This window comes from Vicia villosa, linkage group LG1 (assembly GCF_029867415.1).
Source record: "Vicia villosa cultivar HV-30 ecotype Madison, WI linkage group LG1, Vvil1.0, whole genome shotgun sequence".
In the NCBI taxonomy this organism is placed as follows: domain Eukaryota; kingdom Viridiplantae; phylum Streptophyta; class Magnoliopsida; order Fabales; family Fabaceae; genus Vicia; species Vicia villosa.
In genome coordinates this window covers 98,758,465-98,778,283 of record NC_081180.1, presented here as the reverse complement: position 1 = coordinate 98,778,283, position 19,819 = coordinate 98,758,465, and the positions used below count along the sequence as shown (strand labels likewise).

Sequence of the window (19,819 nt, the reverse complement as noted above, 5' to 3'; positions counted from 1 at the left end):
GTTTTTCAGATTACAGTTTATGCGAGGACGTGTACCTGCAGATCAACTCCTTTTTGATCCTGAGATTGAGAGGACTGCTCGTAGAGAGAATAGCAAAACTCGTAGGAGGAGACAACTAGCTAGGGAAAGAAGACAGCAACAAGAGGCATCTTCTTCTTCAACTCCGGTTGAAAACTTAGTTGAGGAAGAAATGGCAGGAGAGATCCCTAATGTTCCAGCTCGAGGGCCTTGTGTTAATAGCCCTCGACTCAATGCACAATTTGCTCGTGATCAGGCCAATGGAAGAAACTCCGAGATGAAGACGGGGTTACTTCAATTATTATACCAAAATCCGTTCACAGGGGCAGATCACGAGGATCCATTTACTCATCTAACAAAGTTCTACGAGATCGCCGGAACAATTGGTGCTCCGGAAGACCAAGAAGAACAGGTGTTCAGGAGACTTTTTCCTCATTCCTTAATTGGAAAAGCTAAGGAATGGTACCTTGATCAACCTAATAATGTCATGACAAATTGGAATGAGTTAGAAGAGAAGTTCTTGGATCGGTTCTTTCCTCACAATAGGTTCATGGAAGCGAAAACTTCTATTGCGGTGTTCTCTCAAGGGTCGAATGAATCTCTCAATGAAGCATGGGAGAGGTTCAAGTCCATGGTTAGAAAGTGCAAAGGTCATGGGTTTGATGAATTGTCTCAAATCCATATCTTTAGAAATGGACTCCAACCTCAACCAAAAACTCTTTTAGATGCTACCGCGGGTGGTTCGTTGATGTCAAAAACTGCTGCAGAAGCGATTGCTATCATTGATAGAATGGCTTTAAACGATCATCAAGGGCAACACAACCGTAGTGCATTGCAAAGAAAACCGGGAGTTCTTGAATTGAATACTAGTGATGCAATACTTGCTCAAAACAAGTTATTGACACAACAAGTAGAATTGCTCACTCAACAAATGTCAAAACTCCCTCAACAAATCAAAGAGATAAATGGGAGCCCTTCTAAAAATCAACATGTGATGTGTTGTGAATTGTGTAGGGGTGACCATCAAACAGGTTTTTGTCCTCCACCGGGTGAAGAGGTGAATTATGTGTCTAATCCTAATCAAGGATATGGTGGAAGACAACAACAACCTTACAACAATAACCAAGGTTACCAACAAAGAGGTAATCAAGGTTATCAACAAGGATGGAGGCCGGAAGCGGGCCCATCGAATCGTCAAAATCCTTATCAAGGCGGTTACAATCAACAACCTCAACAAACAAAGCTTTCTATCGAGGACACTCTTAGCCAATTCATGCAATTGCAAATTGCAAGCCAAAAGAGTACGGGTGCCGCAATTAAGAACCTTGAAACTCAAGTCGGGCAATTGTCAAAGCAACTTGCCGATCAAAACAAAGGTCCTTTTCCGGCTACTACACAAGAAAATCCTCGTGAGCATTGTAAGTCAATTCTAACTCGTAGCGGTAGAAAAATTGATATGGGTGTAGGAGAAATAGTTGAGGAGGAAATTGTTGAGAAAGAAAAAGATAGGGTGATTGAAGTAGAAAAAAATGTTGAGGGTGATTTAGTTGAAAATGACAAAGAGAAAGAATTAGTGGAAAAAGAAACTCTTGAGAAAGTTGTAGAAAAAGAGAGAAAAAAATTGAGTGTGAGTGAAAAGGGAAAGAAGAAGGTGGATGATTCTATACAAGTGAAGAAATTACCTTACCCTCCCGGTCCGTCAAAGAAAGAAGATGCAAAGCACTATGCTCGGTTCTTGGACATTTTTAGCAAGTTGCAAATCAATGTCCCTTTTTCCGAAGCATTAGAGCAAATGCCGATGTATGCAAAATTCATCAAAGACATCATCACTAAGAAGAGAAGATTCTTGGATCCGGAGGTAGTAACGGTGAGCTCATGTTGTAATGCGTTAATTCAACGCACTACTCCGATAAAATCAAATGATCCTGGGCGGGTAACCTTACCGGTGTCTATTGGAAATGTTCACATAGGCAAAGGTTTGGTAGATACCGGTTCTAGCATTAATTTGATCCCATTGTCTATGGTGAGAAGATTAGGAATCAATGATTTGAAGCCGACAAGAATGACGTTATCATTAGCAGATAAATCCACAGCTCATCCTCATGGAGTTGCGGAAGACTTGCTTGTCAAGGTTGACAAATTTTGGTATCCTGTTGATTTTATTGTCATAGACATGGAAGAAGATCCTGAGATTCCATTGATCTTAGGAAGGCCTTTTATGAAGACGGCCCGAATGATGATCGATATTGATGATGGCTTAATGAAATTAAAGTACCAAGATGAAGAATTATGTCTTGATCTCTTTGAAGCCATCAAGCATCCTAATGATGAGGATGATTGTTTTAGAATCGATGCTACCGAAAGGGCTATTATGAAAGTGGAGAATCAAATGCACTTGTCGAATCCTCTTTAGAAGACTTTAATGGAAGCTCTCGAAGTTCTCACCAAAGATCAAGAGAAGGAAATTGAAGATTGCTTGAGAAATTTAGAGGCTTGTGAGGAGATGAATCCATTTGAAACTCAAATTGAAGAGTTGAAGGATGAACCTAAAGTTGAAGAGCAAAAGGTGGAGTTGAATGTGTTACCATCTCACTTGAAATACGTGTTTCTCGGTGACAATTCTACTAAGCCGGTTATCATTAATAGTGGTTTGTCTAACAAGGAAGAGCATCGATTGAAGGAAGTGTTGACAAAGAATCAAGAAGCAATAGGATGGGTTTTATCCGACTTGAAGGGTATTAGTCCGGCCTATTGTATGCATAAGATTATGTTAGAAGATGATTTTCGGCCCGTGGCACAACCTCAAAGGCGATTGAATCCAACCATGAAAGAAGTTGTTAGAAAAGAGGTTGTGAAGTTATTAGAGGCGGGGATGATTTATCCCATCTCCGATAGCGAATGGGTGAGCCCGGTGCACGTGGTTCCTAAGAAGGGTGGATTGACAGTTGTGAGAAATGAGAAGAACGAGTTGATTCCTTCGAGAGCGGTGACCGGGTGGCGAATGTGTATTGATTATAGGAGGTTGAACCAAGCAACAAGAAAAGATCACTTTCCATTACCTTTTATGGATCAAATGTTAGAGAGGTTAGCCGGAAGAAATTTCTATTGTTTCTTGGATGGTTATTCGGGATACAATCAAATATCAGTGAATCCGGCGGACCACGAGAAAACTGCTTTTACATGTCCTTTTGGTGTTTTTGCATACCGAAGAATGCCATTTGGACTATGTAATGCTCCTGCAACATTTCAAAGGTGCATGCAAGCTATTTTCTCAGATTTGATCGAAAAAAGCATTGAGGTGTTCATGGATGATTTTTCTGTGTACGGGTCATCATTTGACTTGTGCTTGAAGAACCTTGATGTGGTGATGGAGAGATGCATTGAGACAAATTTGGTTCTCAACTGGGAGAAATGCACTTTCATGGTGACGGATGGGATTGTTCTTGGCCACAAGGTTTCTTCAAAGGGGCTTGAGGTCGATCCGGCAAAAATTGAAGTTATTGAAAAGCTTCCCCCTCCGGTGAATGTGAAAGGCATAAGGAGCTTCTTGGGACATGCTGGGTTCTATAGAAGATTCATCAAGGATTTCTCCAAGGTCGCAAAGCCTTTGAGTAATTTGCTCAACAAAGGTATGGAATTTAATTTTGATGAATCATGTCTAAAAGCTTTCCTAGAACTTAAAGCAAATTTGACCACCACACCCATAATTGTCGCTCCTAATTGGTCACTTGAGTTTGAACTCATGTGCGATGCGAGTGACTATGCGGTTGGTGCGGTCTTAGGCCAAAGGAAGAACAAACAATTCCATGCTATACATTATGCGAGCAAAGTTTTAAATGAGGCACAGGTTAACTATGCCACTACCGAAAAAGAATTGCTCGCAATTGTATTTGCATTGGAAAAGTTTCGCTCTTACCTCATTGGTTCTAAAGTGGTGTGTTATACTGATCATGCCGCAATCAAATATCTTCTCACCAAGCCTGATTCAAAACAGAGGCTTATTCGGTGGATTCTTTTGCTTCAAGAGTTTGATCTTGAAGTGAAAGATAAGAAAGGTACAGAAAATTTGATTGCGGATCATTTGTCTCGGTTAGTGAATACCGAGGTGACAAACAAAGAAAAAGAAGTGAGGGAAGAATTCCCCGATGAAAAACTGTACATGGTACAAGAAGTTAGACCCTGGTTCGCAGATATGGCTAATCACAAAGCATCTGGCTGGATACCGGAGGATCTAACTTGGAATCAAAGAAAAAAGTTTTTAAACGATGCTAATTTTTATGTTTGGGACGATCCTCACTTGTTTAAGTTGAGTAGTGACAATCTCTTGAGAAGATGTGTCGCGGATGAGGAGACAAAAAGCATTTTGTGGCATTGCCACAATTCGCCTTATGGTGGTCATTTTAATGGTTTGCGTACGGCCACGAAAGTCCTTCAATCGGGATTTTGGTGGCCTACTTTGTTCAAAGATGCTTACCACCATGTTGCCTCATGCGACAGTTGTCAAAGAACTGGTGGAATAGGGAAAAGAGAGGAAATGCCCCTCCAAAGTATTGTAGAAGTTGAGGTATTTGATTGTTGGGGTATTGACTTTGTTGGACCATTCCCTTCCTCAATGTCAAATGAATACATCTTGGTAGCTGTGGATTACGTGTCTAAGTGGGTGGAAGCGATTGCTTCACCCAAAGCGGATGGTAAGACCGTGATAAAGTTTTTGAAGAAAAATGTATTTTCGCGGTTTGGCTCGCCAAGAGTATTAATTAGTGATGGTGGATCTCATTTCTGTAATGCTCCGCTTGAAAAAGTGTTGGAGCAATATGGAGTAAAGCACAAGGTAGCTACTCCATATCATCCACAAACTAATGGGCAAGTTGAGAGGACCAATCGAGAGATTAAGAGAATTCTTGAGAAAACTGTGTCTAGTTCTAGGAAGGATTGGTCAATGAAGCTTGATGAAACCTTGTGGGCGTATCGGACCGCTTTTAAAGCACCGATCGGTCTTACACCATTCCAAATGGTGTATGGTAAAAGTTGCCACCTTCCCGTAGAATTAGAACATAAGGCATATTGGGCCTTGAAGCTTTTGAATTTTGACCACAAGTTGTGTGGAGAGAGAAGAAAAATCCAACTTAATGAGTTGGAAGAGATGAGATTGCATGCCTATAAGTCTAATTCGATTTACAAGGAAAAGACCAAATTCTATCATGATAGTAAGGTTAGAATGAAGGACTTTAAGGTAGGGCAATTAGTTTTACTTTTCAATTCCCGGTTAAGACTTTTTCCGGGAAAGTTGAAGTCTAAATGGTCCGGACCGTTTTTGGTCAAAGAGGTTAGAAGCCATGGGGCTATTGTGATAGAGGACCAAAAATCAAAGCAAGAATGGGTAGTTAATGGTCAGAGGTTGAAGGTTTATCGAGGATGTGATTTTAATCGTGAAACTTGTGTTTTATCGTTTGGTGATCCTTGATTGCCTTTGACCGTCGAGCTGACCGACGTTAAACAAAGCGCTTATTGGGAGGCACCCCAATTTGTATATATTCAGCTTGTTTTATGTGTTTTTTACCGTTTATGTTTTTTGCGTTCTGGTCGAGCCAAAATCAGTCTACCGGTAAAGTTTCACATGCTGGTAGAAAGAAAAATTTTTCTGTGTTCTGTCAAGGGCGCTTAGCGCGCTCCTAGCCCGCTTAGCGCGCTTTTGAAATTTTGGAACCCTTCGTTCCAGAGACTTGCGCGCTTAGCGCGCTTCATACCCCGCTTAGCGCGGGTTGGTTTTCAGAAAAAAAAAATATTTTTGATTTTGGGCCCTGTGACTTTGACCCGGCCCAGCGCGTTTTCTGAAGGGAAAATAGGGTTTTGAGGTCTTTGTGCCTCATTTTCCCCATTTTTGCTCTTCTAAGCTTGCTTTCTCTTTGCTTCTCCATTTTAGTCTTTGCTCTTTCTTCATCTTCATCATCACCAAGGTAAGCAGCTTCTTCTCCATTTCCTTTTCTATTTCGTTATGCTTGTTTTATATCTTAGGGTTTAATTGTAGATTAGGAATAGAAATTTTGTGGTTAGGGTTTGTGTTTTGAAAACTTAGTGATATAATCTGATTTCCAGTGCCTTGTACATGTTTAGAATAGAATTTGGGTGCTGGAAATGTTTGGTTGCAACCCTGGTTTGCAGGGAATTTTTCTGCAAATCGCAGAGCCCGCTTAGCGCGGTAGGCGCGCTTAGCGCGGTCTGGGGATTTCAGAAAAATTCCCTCTTCTGCCTGTTTTTGTTTGATGCAGGGGGAGTGTTCTATTGCTTTGATTCTGATTGTAGATGTTTATTTTTGTTATTTTTATGTTAACATGTTGGTTCTGTGTTGCCATTTCTGTAATTATTTCAGATGGGACCGAAATTCTTAGGCTCTAAGAAGCGAAAGACCGGAACCGAAGGTGGCAGTTCTTCTCAAGCACCTAGGGCTATTCCGTTTAATCAAAACCGGTTCAAGAGTCATGTCCAAGAGGAGAGGTACAAGAAGTTAGAGGTTAGGACATGGTGGCCAGAGAGAATTGTGAGGATCAATCCTGAGGGAACCTATGGGTGGTGTCATCACACCATTGAGGAGTATGGTTGGCTTAGACTTTGTGAGCCTGCACCTAAGTTTCATTTGGAGATTGTAAGAGAGTTCTATGCTAATGCCGTTCCAAATGAAGAATTTCCGGTTGAAGGTGTTCCCTTTGAGTTCAAAACTTGGGTGCGTGGTAAGGAAATTGATTTTTCTCGTCAGGCTATCCGTGAGTTTCTTGGAACTCAATTACCCTTTGAGGATGGTGAGCTGTGTGGGTATCATGTGCAATTAGCAAGGGGTAATTTCGATTGGGAGCATTTGAGGGAGGTCTTGTGTTCGGCTGGGCAGTCTTATGATCTTAATCCTTCACAACAGCCCCAGAAATTCTCTAGGAAGTCGTTGTCTACTAATGCTCAGGTTCTCATGTCTGTGGTCCTTCATAATTTGAGGCCTAGGAGTCACACTTCTTCTTTACCTGCTGAGTCTGCTGCTTTGGTTGCTCGTATGATTGAGCATGAGCCGATTGATATTACTCGCATTATTGCGAATGAGCTGAAGAGGGTTGCTTTGAGTGGAACTCGCCATGGTGATCGTGCTCCCTGCAAGTTGATATTCCCGGGTTTGATCATGAATCTGTGCAGGAAAGCTAGAGTGCAGATTCCTTCTGAGGGGCTTATGTCCATTGACACTTTTATTGATGATACTTTTATTGAGCGTTATTGTTTGTCCAGGTTAACTGCTGTTCCTGTTGCTGCTGCTCGCCCTGCTCGCCGCCGTAGTGATCCTGATAGAGAGGAGAACTTGGCATTTCATATGGCACATCAGAGAGCATTCATGTTTATGCATGACGCTATGTCTCAGCTGAGGTTGCAGATGATGGAGCCCCATGTGGCTCATCCGTGGAGTTCTCGCCAAGATTTGGTGGATTATGCTAATTGGCCTGAGGTCAGTCCATTTCCTGAGGAGGAGGGAGATGGTGGCGAGAATGAGAATGTGGAAGATGATGATGAGGATGAGTAGTTCTTTTTAGTTGATACTTAGTATGTTTAGTTAGTATGTTTAGTGCTAGTTTTTTTTATTTTTGACTTAAGCTTTGTAGTTTTTGTTCCGTCCTTTTATAGGATGAGGTATTTTGAACCTTAGGCATTGCTATGCCTTTTTGGATATTTTGACACCTGTTGGTGTTTGTTTTTAATTTATTAAGTTTTTAGTTTAATTGCTTTTATTTCTATATACATATGCAATTGTGTTTTTTTAAATTTTTGTTGTTGTTCTTGTGAAAGTGCTTCCTTTGATGAAGCAAGCTTTTACAACCAATTGGGGCGGTGATGATATAGTGTGAAATTAGTACGTGCAAGGTACATTTCTACCGTTCCTTTAAATATACCATGAATGAGATGCTTGTAATTGTACAATTGAGATGTCATATTTTCTTTAACAAATATAGTTCAATAATGAATCATTTTAGTTCTAAAACTAGTGTGAGGAGCCTTTCCATTGTACATATATATATTATTTTGTGGTTACCAACAATGTGCGTTTAACTCGTGTTTATTATGTTTAATCTTGCGTTTTTTATTTTAATTGTGTAAAGCATGAAAGTGATCAAAGCATTTTGTTTCGCATTACGAGTATAACTTCTCTTCCTAATATAACCTACCCGGTGAGTGTGTGAGTATTTGCTAACCACTTTGAGCCATTTTGCCAAGATTCAATCGGTATCATGTCATGCCTTATAATTGCCGATTTTTGATTTGAATCTTGATGACTTTCTTTGAACCTTGAAAAGTACCATGAAATGTGGTTAGGATTGATTCCTTTTCGCCTTAGAATAGGGAGCATTCGTGATTATGTGGTGGTAATATTCAAGTTGGGGAGAATAAAATTTTGATCTTGGTTGTATTGGTGTGTAGAAGAAAATAAATAATTGCTCAAGAGAGAAAAAGAAAAAAAAAAAAGAAAAAGAAAAAGAAAAAAAAAAAGAAAAAGAAAAGAGAAGAGCTTTGTATATAGCTAGTTCTTTTAAAATAAAAAGATGAACTCTTGAGCAATAAAATTGTGTGATCGGTTGATAAGGATGTGTGGATATAATCATGATTTGAATGCTCTCTTAGGAATTGACCCCTTTTGTTTCAATGGCCTTGAGAAATGACACTTCCTTGTTAACCAACCCAAGTTTCAACCCTTAAGTCTTTGTGATTCTTGCTTTTACGCTTTTTATATAAATGTTGTGTAGATGATTGCATAATTAATTCTGGATGTTGGCGACATTGTTGTGTGAGTGTTAGGTCCTCAATTTTGTCTCTTACTAGAGAAGTGTGTAGGTTGTGATTCAATTTTGAACTTATTTTGTTTTAGGAGCTGTTTACATCAATTGTGTATTTAGTATTAGTATCTCAAGCATGGTATTATTTGAGCAAGGGTGAGATGTTGCTTGTGTGCTTATGGAATTTGAACCACCCATTCGTTCTTGTCTCCGCTTGTGCTCTCTTGGTTTTGCTTGTTGATTGTTTTTGTGTTTGTTTTCGTTTGAGGACAAACAAAGGTTTAGTTGGGGAGAGTTGTTAGTTACCAATTTGTGTAAATATCTTAGGTAATTTTTGGTAACTCTCAAGTCTTTTTGTGGTTAATAAGTAGTATTTTATTGTCATTTGGTATATATTTATTCTTATATTTATATTATTGTTGAATAGTTCTTATCTTTGCAATCTATGTTGGATTTTGTAGTTTTTATAGATAATTGGAAGCTGGGACCATGGAAAAAGCATTTTGAAGATGTTCCAAGACCAAAGCCAAGGATTGCTGAAAAGAGGTAGCGCGCTAAGCGAGGTTGAGCCCGCTAAGCGCGCTTTTGAAGAAAAGAAGGAAGTTCTGGCAGAGAGTTCCGCGCTAAGCGAGGTCTGGAGCCCGCTTAGCGCGGTTGGGCGGTTTAAGCAATTAGTGATAGCGCGCTTAGCGGGCTGCACCGCGCTAAGCGCGGTCTGCGAAACTTTGTTTATTTGTTTATGGGCCAGATCACTTTTGAAAAGAGTTGGAGATATTTTAGAGAGAAACAAGAGCAATATACACTGTAGCAAATATAGAGTTGAAGATTGGAAGCCTTGATCGTCGATTAATCGCCATTTGATGCTTGTTGATCTTCATCCTTACCTTCTTGTGCAAGCTACCATTCTCATGGATAGCTAAACCACTTTTGTATCAAGTTAAGATGTAATCTTCCTAGCCTTTTGTATGTTTTTCTTGTGAATATATGTGTATGAACAAGTGATGATCAATATAGATGGTTTAGTTTGTTTATTAAAGCTTTTCCTTTGGTATAAATGTTTGAGACATCAATGTTTGTATCTAGACCTAACTAATCATCTTTCAAACTATAAGTTGCAGACATGGATTTAGAGTTTGATGTTTACTAAGTATCGGTTCTTAAAACGTTATTTGTATTGTTTAAACGGTGGAGAAATCGTCGGTTAAACAATACGGTAAATCTAACTATATCGTTGCGGACACGGACGATATAGGTGTCGATACGTAATTATATTGATCGTTAGCAAGTTCATAAGCATCTATTTATAAGGAAACATACAAATTTAGGTCGATGAAATCGAATCTTGATACATTTTCTTTAACTTAGAACTTTCATTAATTTACTCTTTGCTACTAAAAGAATTGAATGATCTTTTGCAAACCTAAAACTAAAGTAACATTAACTCAAGACAAAATAGGCTATAGAACGGCGGTGATATCGCAATAATCCCTGTGGATACGATATAAACGAAAAGTACACCACAATACTCTTTCAACAGATACCTTGAACCTGTAAGAACTCTCAGAGCGCTTAAAAGACAACAATGTGTTGCACATCCACCTTGAAATCCAGCTATTGCTAATCTGGAAAACTTTAATTTCCCAGAAATACGTGAGGAAGTAGTACAAGAAGAGGAGATCCCTGTCATGGCTGATAACGACATTATTGGAAGAGACTATGCTGCCTTTGATCCAAACTCCATGAGTACTGGTATCATCTTACCCAAAATCACTACAGCCCAGTTTGAATTCAAACCAATGATGTTTCAGATGCTAGTATTCAGGTTCTCCTAATGAAGATCCTCATTTGCACTTACGACAGTTCCTGGATGTTTCTAGTAACTTCAAGATTCCAAGTGTGACTGATGATGCCTTTCGGTTGAGGTTGTTTCCTTATTCTCTAAGGGATAGAGCCAAAAGTTGGTTAAATTCCTTAGAGCCTGTTGAAAGTATTTGTGGGTAAATATTTTCGGTAATATATCGTATCCACAGGGATTGGTTAATATCACTGCCGTTCTATAGTTAATTATTTTGAGTTAGAAAAAGTAATTGGATTTGTGTTATGATTCTAATATTGTAAAATATAAATAACAATAAGAATGCAAATAATGAGAATTTGTTAACGATTAAGGAAATATGTTGAGCTTTAGGGTTCATCAACCTATTCCTATACAACTTATGGATTAATTCACAATTGAACAATCATTTGAACTATTATCTTCACTTATCCTCAAATATGATTCCATGTCTGCAAACCAAATTAGATAACTTTTACCGGTATGAGATTCGATCTCTCCAAATATCAATAACGATAATAGTAATTAGGAACGATAATTATGAAAACCCAATCACAATTCCATCTCTGCAAATTGCAATTGAATCAATATAGTAACCTAGGGCAAAAGTAAAATCCTTTCTTTCGATCAAAGATTCAACGATAATGTAAGAATAAAAGCAAGGTTTCTTATTGATAATGAATTCAAATAATTGTTCACAAGAATTAATCAATGGTATTGTATATTCATAGGTTAACTACTACCTTAGACTCAACAAAAAGGATTTAGCTCTCCATAGACATGAAGAACAAACAAGGTTTCATGGATGGATTCATCTTCATCAAGGGAATATCTTCAATTGATGTTGAATTCTCCGTCGGATGTTGTTTGCTGTTCTGGATTAGGATTGCTCTCTGAATTTCGCCCACAAAAGATCTCTACCAAGTTGTTGTTTCTCTTGGAAGCTAGGGCTTCTTAAATAGAAGTTTTGGGCTTTTAACGCCGAGGCCGCGACGCGGCATCGGATTGGCGCGGCGCGCTTCAAAACAGAAACTTTGGCGCGGCGCTGGCTAGAACTCCCGCGGCGCGCCCTTGTCAAACTTCATCTTTTTGCTTTGCCTTTGATACTTCTAGCTTCCTTTCCTCTTCATGTTCTCCTAAAGCTCCAGTTCAGCTCTAAACCTGCAACAATAACACCCACAAGTGATTCGATTTGCTTTATACACGAACTAAACTTATTCAGTTCAATTCTTCATAAAAACCTATGGATTCATCACAATTTGCATTAGTTTAGAGAAGAAATCACTTATATTAACACATGAATTTACCATTAATTTACTCCTAACAGAGCCTAATTCCATTGCCACATGGAATGATCTGACTGAGTAATTCTTATCTAAGTACTTTCCTCCTTCCAAGAATGCTAAAATGAGAAATGAAATCACTTCATTTAGGCAAGGAGATGATGAATCTTTATTTGATGCTTGGGAAAGATTTAAAGAATCGCTTAGATAATGCATATACCATGGCATACATATCTGTATTCAACTTGAAACTTTTTACAATGGGTTGATTCCTTCTTCAAGGATTATGCTTGATGCCTCAAGAGGTGGAACTCTTTTGTGTAAGTCTTATGAAGAAGGTTATAGATTGATTGAGAGTATTACTCCCAACACTTATCAATGGCCTGTAACTAGAGCTACTCCAAATTTAACTCAAAAGATACATGTTAGAGTTCATGAGGTTACTGAGACAACAGCTCTTGCTGCTCAAGTAGCTCAGATCCACCAAATGATAAAAAATATGACAACTCCTGAAATGACAAAGCCTGAGCCAATGAAGGTGGTTATTGATGCGTCTGAAGTTGCCTGTGTGTATTGTGGAGGAGCCCATTTATTTGAAGAATGTTCTGCAAACCTTATTTTTGTCAACTATGTTAACAACAACAACCAATAATCCTTACAGCAACACTCACAACCCATGATGGCGCAAACATCCCAATTTTTCTTTGAGTAACACTCAAAACCAACCGAAGCCTCGAGCTACTCAAGCACAACAAATTCCACCTGGTTTTACTGCACCTAACTATGATGTGGAAAATCAAGGCAACAACCAGTTGGAAAATATCCTCAAGACTTTCATTTAAGAAACTAAGAATCAGTTTCAAGCACAAGGAGTAAGCATCAAGAATCTACATAACCAAGTAGGGCAAATTGCTACTGCTTTGAGTTCAAGAAACATGGGCACACTCTCAAGTTCTACTGAAACTCCAATAACATCGGAAGTCAAGAGTGTTGAAACATGTCAAGCTATCAAACTTATAAGTGGGAAACAATGTGTTAAAGGAAAAGAGTCAAGTAGAGAACTGCCTGCACTAGACAGTTCTGAGTTCTGAAGCTGAAGGAAAGCCCAATGAGGAATTGTCCTCTTCTGAACAACATCGAGAGAATGATAACAACAATACTGCTGGTAGGGGTGGACATCGGTTCGGGCCGGATCGGGTTCGGGCCCAAAACCTCAATCCGGCCTAACCCTCGGGTGACAATTATGGGCCCAATTCCGACCAATTCAATAGTCTTTTTTTCGGATTCGGGTTGAACCAGGTTCGGATAACTAGCCCGATTTATTTTGGATTTCATTGATAATGGGCCAATATAAAATTCTGACCAAATTGTAACTCCAATTAATTTTTTTTTTTTTTACTTTTTAAAATTCTTTTTAACAAGCTTAATTGGGCCACTCAAATTTTTAGTCCAATTACAATCCAACATAAATTTTATTTTAATTTTAAAAATAGAAAATTATCTGATTTTTTACTAAAAAGAACTAGTAATTATTTGAATTTTAAAAGTACTAATTATTTGCTAAATATTTGTTAAGGGGGCTATTTTGAGTCATTTGAGTTCATCCATTACATTTGAATATTTTCAACTTGGATACTAAATCATCCAAAATATTAAATAAATCTCTACCTACATAAATCACAAATTTATTAAAATATAATACAAAACAAAATCAAAACCAATATAAATTTGAAATTATCTCAAATATATTTGATAACAACATTCTAGACAGGAACAAAAACAAAGCTACTGCAAACTTCCTACCTGCAAAAAAAAAAATTAAAAGTAAAAGGTCAATACAATAAAAAAAACTCAACCAAACTAATAATTAACCTTTGAGAGTTATACATGTGACATAGAATTTTTTAGGCTTTTGATTCTTATATCTCAAAAAATAAAATGTTTTAATGTCTCAGATTCAAAAATGAAAAATTGACTCATATTAAAAGTCATAAATTTTCAAATTCATTCATAAAACATATTAGAGAAGAAATAGGAATAAATGATTAATCAGGACAAATTAAAACATTTTTATTGTTTTAACATAAAAATCAATTATGTTCTTTTTGTTTTACCATCATTCAACTCTAAAACCAAATGAAGAAATAAAATATTTTATAAGTAATTACAATAAGTTAAAATTAAAGTAACATACAACGGAGAGTTGAATTTACCTGAAAAACATAATCATGGAGTATGTTTTCTAAAGTCAAAAACTGCTTTCTATTTTCACAATAGTTGCTGCAAATAAATCACAGAACAATAAATTAATATCCACATCACTACCATAAACTTGATTGTAGTTATAAAACCTACTTTATATATTAAAACCAAAAAAAAAGAAAAAAGAAACCTACTTTATATACTTCCATTTCTCTCTTGATGCAGCTCCTTGCTCCATAAAAACCAATGTCCTTTAGCCTTGTGAAGTTATAAGAGATTTATAAGACCGACAATGAATCAGTAACCATAAATTGAATAAGAACAATATGAAATATTAACATATGAAGATAGTGAAATTCAAGAGAAAACTCTTACCTCCAAGTGCGAGCTTGAAACTATATCTAAGTTTACTTGAAACAGTAAGCTCACAATGAACCTGTAAAAAAAACCCAGCATTATTGGGGAGAACCAAATATAAATTAATCACATTGATAAACACACTGACCCCTCCATTTGCAAGAGCTATAACCAAACGTCTTTGCCTCTTAGCATCCTCTCTTTCGTCTCCTGATATTCACAAAAATATTGAATGCAAGATTTATAAGAAAACAATATAATTCATATTTTAAGAAATAAATAAATTTATTATCTTTATAGAATCACAAGACCTCCTTGTATTACAATTGATTTGTGAAAAATTTTATTACAATTGATTTGTGGAAAATTTTCCGATAAATAATCGGGAGCTTTAAGTTCCATTTCATCATATAAACAACAAAGATAACTTACAGGGGGTTGCTATCATGCCAAACTCCATCGTTGTCTATTTGCTCACTCTTCCAAATCACTCCAATATTGAAAAACACAGTCAAGAAATCTCAATCCTGAAAGAAAAAAGAGAATGAGAATGGTAACCACTAAACCTAATCCTGAAACATACAGATCACTCCAATATTGTTACCTCAAGAAAAAAGAAGAAGATGAAGAGAGAACTTACAGAGGCGCATAGCACAACGACGGAAACATCCTTCTCTAGTTAAGAGGATCCTTGTTTTGTTTCTCTTTGATGTCCTTGAATTGATTTGAATATGAATATCCTCCAAAACATTAGATCTCCTCTAAAAACTGGATTTGCGCACACAATAATCTAAATCAATACATAAAAATTAAAATATCACAAAAACTCATACAAGAAAATCAAAATCATTTTCATAACTGTAGAGTTCATCATAATCAATCTCAAATTTACTTTTAAAAATACAACTTTATAGATTTCTTATCCCTAACCCTAAATCACTTATGAAACTTTAAAAACTGAAACACTAAACCAACTTTTTCAAAAGACAAACTAAACAAACTAAAAAACCCATACTTAATCGTTTTAAATATACAATAACACAAACCCTAAATCACAATCCTATGAAAAATAAGAAGAAAAAAATAAACTTTTGTAGAAATCCATGTCTTCAAAGTGGTAGATCCACCTTTGGTTCCATCAAATCAACTCATCAAGTGATAGTAAAGCAATGCTTGAAGGCTACATGAAGTGATAAGGCATGAAGGCTACATCAATAGATCCACCTTCATTCTCTATGGTTTCAGTAGTGACGGTGTTGATGGTTGTAGTGAAGGACTGAAGGAAACATCACGATGGTTTATGGGTGGTGAGAGAGTGAAGGTTGTGAAAGAGGGGGCGGCGGGGAAGAGTTGAGTTGAGGCGTGAGATTTTATAGATTAGGGTTACAAATGCAAGTTATAAACTAATAATAATAGATCGGGCGGGTCCGGATTCCGACGGACCCAACAAAACCATCTGAACCCGACCATGTATATCCAATCAAGCCCAATTTTTTCATCCGCCCAGTCTGCAAAACCGATTGAAATCGACCGCAACAATTTCGAACCACTCGGTTTGGTCGGTTTTCTTCGGATGGTTCCCGAATGTCCACCCCTAACTGCTGGCATGACTTCTAATTCAGAAAGACATCCAGAAGTCATGCTTGAAGTTGACAGAATGAAAAAAATTGTTCAAGAGAGACCTCCACCTCCATTTCCCCAAAGGATTAGGAAGGCTAAAGAGGAGCAACAATTTGGCAAGTTTATGGAGATTCTGAAATAACTTCACATCAATATCCCCCTGATTGAAGTCATCCAACATATGCCAAACTACTCAAAGTTCATGAAGGATGCGCTCACTAAGAAAAAAAGAATGGGAGAATTCGCAACAAGCTAGTAGCTAAAATGTTCATGTTGAGTTAAATGATTTCAGGCTTATTTATTTAGTTGGTTCTTTATACAAGCTATTAGCTAAAGTGTTAGCTTATAAACTAAGGGAGGTCATGTAAAAGCTTGATTCCCCAAATCAACATGTTTTTCTATTAGGTAGAATGTTGGTGGATGGTATGGTGACTTTGAATGAAGTGATTGACATGGTTAAGAAATCTAGGAAGCCTTGTCTCATTTTCAAAGTGAATTTTGAGGAAGTATATGAATTTTGAGGAAGTATATATTGGTTATATTTAAATTTAATTATAAGTGGAGGTCTTGGATTATAGCTTGTATATTTGCAGAGAATCTCGTGGTATTGGTCAGTAGTTGTCCAACTCAAGAGATTAATATTCAAAAGGGTCTAAAGGAATAGGACTCGTAATTCCCTTCCTTTTCCTACTTGTGGTTAAAGCAAGGGACCCCCGAACTCTCTTCATTCATAAGATTAGAAACATGAAGAGAGAGTGAGAGAGAGAGAACTAAATTGTCTGTTAAAAAATATTAAGTTAGAGTTCATACCTATTTCGCAATCAGAGTTTGAATTGGAGTCGCGATAGGATCAAGAAATTTCATCGTCAAAGGTAACTTCATGGATGATATCAAACCCGTCAATGAGAACATCATTATTGTCTTCTTCATTGTCATGAGCATGTGAATCACTCATTGTATTACTATTTGCAAAATAATCAACCTAAAAATTGCCATCTTTAAACATGTGGACAAAGTAAGATAAATTTATTGAATTAAATTCTAATTGCGATTTATCTTTTTCATATTTTGAACATTTTAGAGTATTTTGAACATTTCATTTCCAAAGAGGGAGTATCCACTAGCCCTACCAAGATTCTTGTTGTGATTTATTGGCCAGTTCCACGAAATCTTAAACAATTGAGAGGTTTTTTTGGGCTTAGTTGAGTACTATCGTTGGTTTCTGGGGGACTTTGGTAAGATATCAAAATTAAACCACTTACTGACTTGTTGAGAAAAGACAATTTTAATTGGTCTAAAGAGGCTAAAGTTTCTTTTGATCGCTTGAAGCAAGCCTTAGTATGTGCACTTGTTTTAAGCTTGCAAATTTTTATAAAAAAATTGTTGTGGAGATTGATGCCTTTGGTAAAGGAATTGGAGCAGTTTTAATGCATGATACAACCCATTGCTTACATTATCAAGTCTTTAGGACCTAAGAAACAAGCCATAGTTTATGCAGTCCAAAAGTGGGAATCCTACCTGTCACATACCCCTTTCATTGTAAAAACAAACCTAAAGAGCATTAAGCGCACATGTGGGATCAGAAGTTGAACACACCTTTTCAACAGGTTTGGGTGTCAAAATGACTGGGATTTGATTTTGAAATTCAGAATAAGGAATTTTCTTCTAATATAGTTGTTGATGCTTTATCTAGGAAACATGGAGCTGAGTTATTAGCATTAACCTTGAGCAATGCAGGTACTGATTCATTGTAGAGGATTCATAATCATTGGCAACAGGACCCTTGTCTTAAGAAAATCATCACTAAAATGAAGCAGGATCCAAAGTCTCGTGCTAAGAATTCTTGGATTCGTGATGAGCTTAGGAGAAATGGTAAATTGGTCAATGGCTCTAATCCTAATCTCAAAGAAATTATTCTGCAATTGTTACACAGTTCAGCAGGTGGTGGTTACTCAAGCATTGCTGAACTAAGGATATAAACAAAGAAATTATCCTTATTTATATTTTTGGAAAGGGATGACTAAGGATATAATTTTTTGTCAAGAATTGTCCATCCCTAACCATATTTGGACCCATCTTTGCAAGGATTTTGTGGAAGGACTCACTCCGTCTTCGGAAGAACAAGTAATTTTTATTGTCGTAGACAGACTGAGCAAGTATGCACATTTCATGGCATTGGCTCATCCTTACACAGCTCTTGATGTGGCACAACTTTTCCTTGATAATGTTTTCAAATTACATGCTCTTCTTGAGTCAATAACTAGTGACAGAGATCATATTTTCCTTAGTACCTTTTGGATTGAGTTTTCCAAACTGCGGGGACTGGATCTACATAAATCATCAGCATATAACCCTCAGTATGTTGGACAAATCGAGGTATTCAATAAGTGCTTAGAAACTTATTTGGGATGCATGACTGCTGACCAACCTACACGGTGGTATAAATGGCTTTTCTTAGTTGAATGATAGTACAACACAAATTTTCACTCTTCCATTAGTACCACTCCCTTTGAAGTAGTCTATGGTCAGCCTCCACCCTTCTATTTAACTTACTTGCCTCACTCCGCTGCAAATCTAAATGTGGACATGACCTTGATTGCTAGAGAAGAAGCAATCAAGCTTATGAAATTTCACTTGATACATGATCAAAATAGAATGACTCGCCAGCCATTTAATTATAACCAAAACTTATAAAATGGTTTTTTTTTTTTAAATTTAAAAGCTTATAAAAAAAATCCAGTTTTGAAAATTATTTTTTTCAAAATTTTTTATAATCCGGTTATTATCCGACGGCAGGCAAACAAACACAGAAGAGATCGTGTGTTTGCAATAGGAGATCGTGTCTACCTCAAACTTCATCCATATAAACAATTTTTTATAAAATCTCATGGAACTCACAAACTTCTTCCAAAATTTTATAGATCTTTTGTGGTTGAGGATCGTGTTGGTTCCACAGCCTATAAGCTACAGCTTCCTCCATCTGCTACCATGCACAATGTATTTCATGTTTCCTAACTGAAGTTATGTCCCAATGACCCAATCCTAAAGGTGGTGAAATTCAAAATCTTCCTGTTACAATGCTCCAAGAGAACAAGGTCCCTCTTGCCATTCTCGATAAGAAAATGGTTAAAAGAGGTCAAATTGCAGCTACCAATGTCCTAGTTCAATGGAAGGATTTACCTCTTGACAAAACAACATGGGAGTTTTATTATGATCTCCTTAAGAAGGTTCCAGATTTTCATCCATGAGAACATGGATGTTGTGAAGAGGAGCGTATTGTGATAGGATTTCAAGGATCAGCAAATAAACTTGTCTTTTTCTTTATTTTGTTACTTTCCTATTTTGTCTTTTGTAAGCTTCTAGATTGATGGGCGGTTAGATTTGATTAGCAATGATTGGTTAACATGTGACCAACTTGTTCTATATAACCATTATGGTGGTATTCAATCAAAATCAATTTGTTATAACAAATCTATCCTTCTCTCTCAAACTCTCCCTTTCCTGATTCTAATTCTTCATCATCAAATAACCTTCTAAAATTGAGTTATCTCTCATGTAGAGTAGGATACTACAACATAACCTTCTAAAATTGAGTTATCTCTCATGTAGAGTAAGATACTATAACGAACCTATCCTTCTCTCTGAAACTCTCCCTTTCTTGATTTCAATTCTTCATCATCAGATAACCTTCTAAATTTGAGTTA

At 37.1% G+C, this 19,819-nt stretch overlaps 1 long non-coding RNA gene and 1 other non-coding gene across 5 annotated transcripts; both read right to left on the bottom strand.

Moving 5' to 3' along the window:
* Window positions 1–12,057: 12,057 nt before the first annotated feature.
* Window positions 12,058–12,164, bottom strand: LOC131645411 (small nucleolar RNA R71). Its single transcript, XR_009297035.1, has one exon. It is a non-coding gene; the product is annotated as a small nucleolar RNA R71 (small nucleolar RNA).
* An 832-nt stretch (window positions 12,165–12,996) lies between these two features.
* On the bottom strand, window positions 12,997–16,634 carry LOC131613282 (uncharacterized). Of its 4 annotated transcripts, XR_009287595.1 has the most exons (8): window positions 15,623–16,630; window positions 15,136–15,263; window positions 14,928–15,022; window positions 14,644–14,705; window positions 14,514–14,574; window positions 14,333–14,396; window positions 14,150–14,216; window positions 13,006–13,739 (listed from the first exon to the last, which is right to left on the bottom strand). It is a non-coding gene; the product is annotated as an uncharacterized LOC131613282 (long non-coding RNA). The 4 variants fall into 4 exon arrangements; XR_009287596.1 differs by having other exon boundaries at window positions 12,997–13,735; window positions 14,514–14,705; window positions 15,623–16,633; XR_009287594.1 differs by having other exon boundaries at window positions 13,001–13,739; window positions 14,514–14,705; window positions 15,136–15,285; window positions 15,623–16,634.
* Window positions 16,635–19,819: the final 3,185 nt, after the last annotated feature.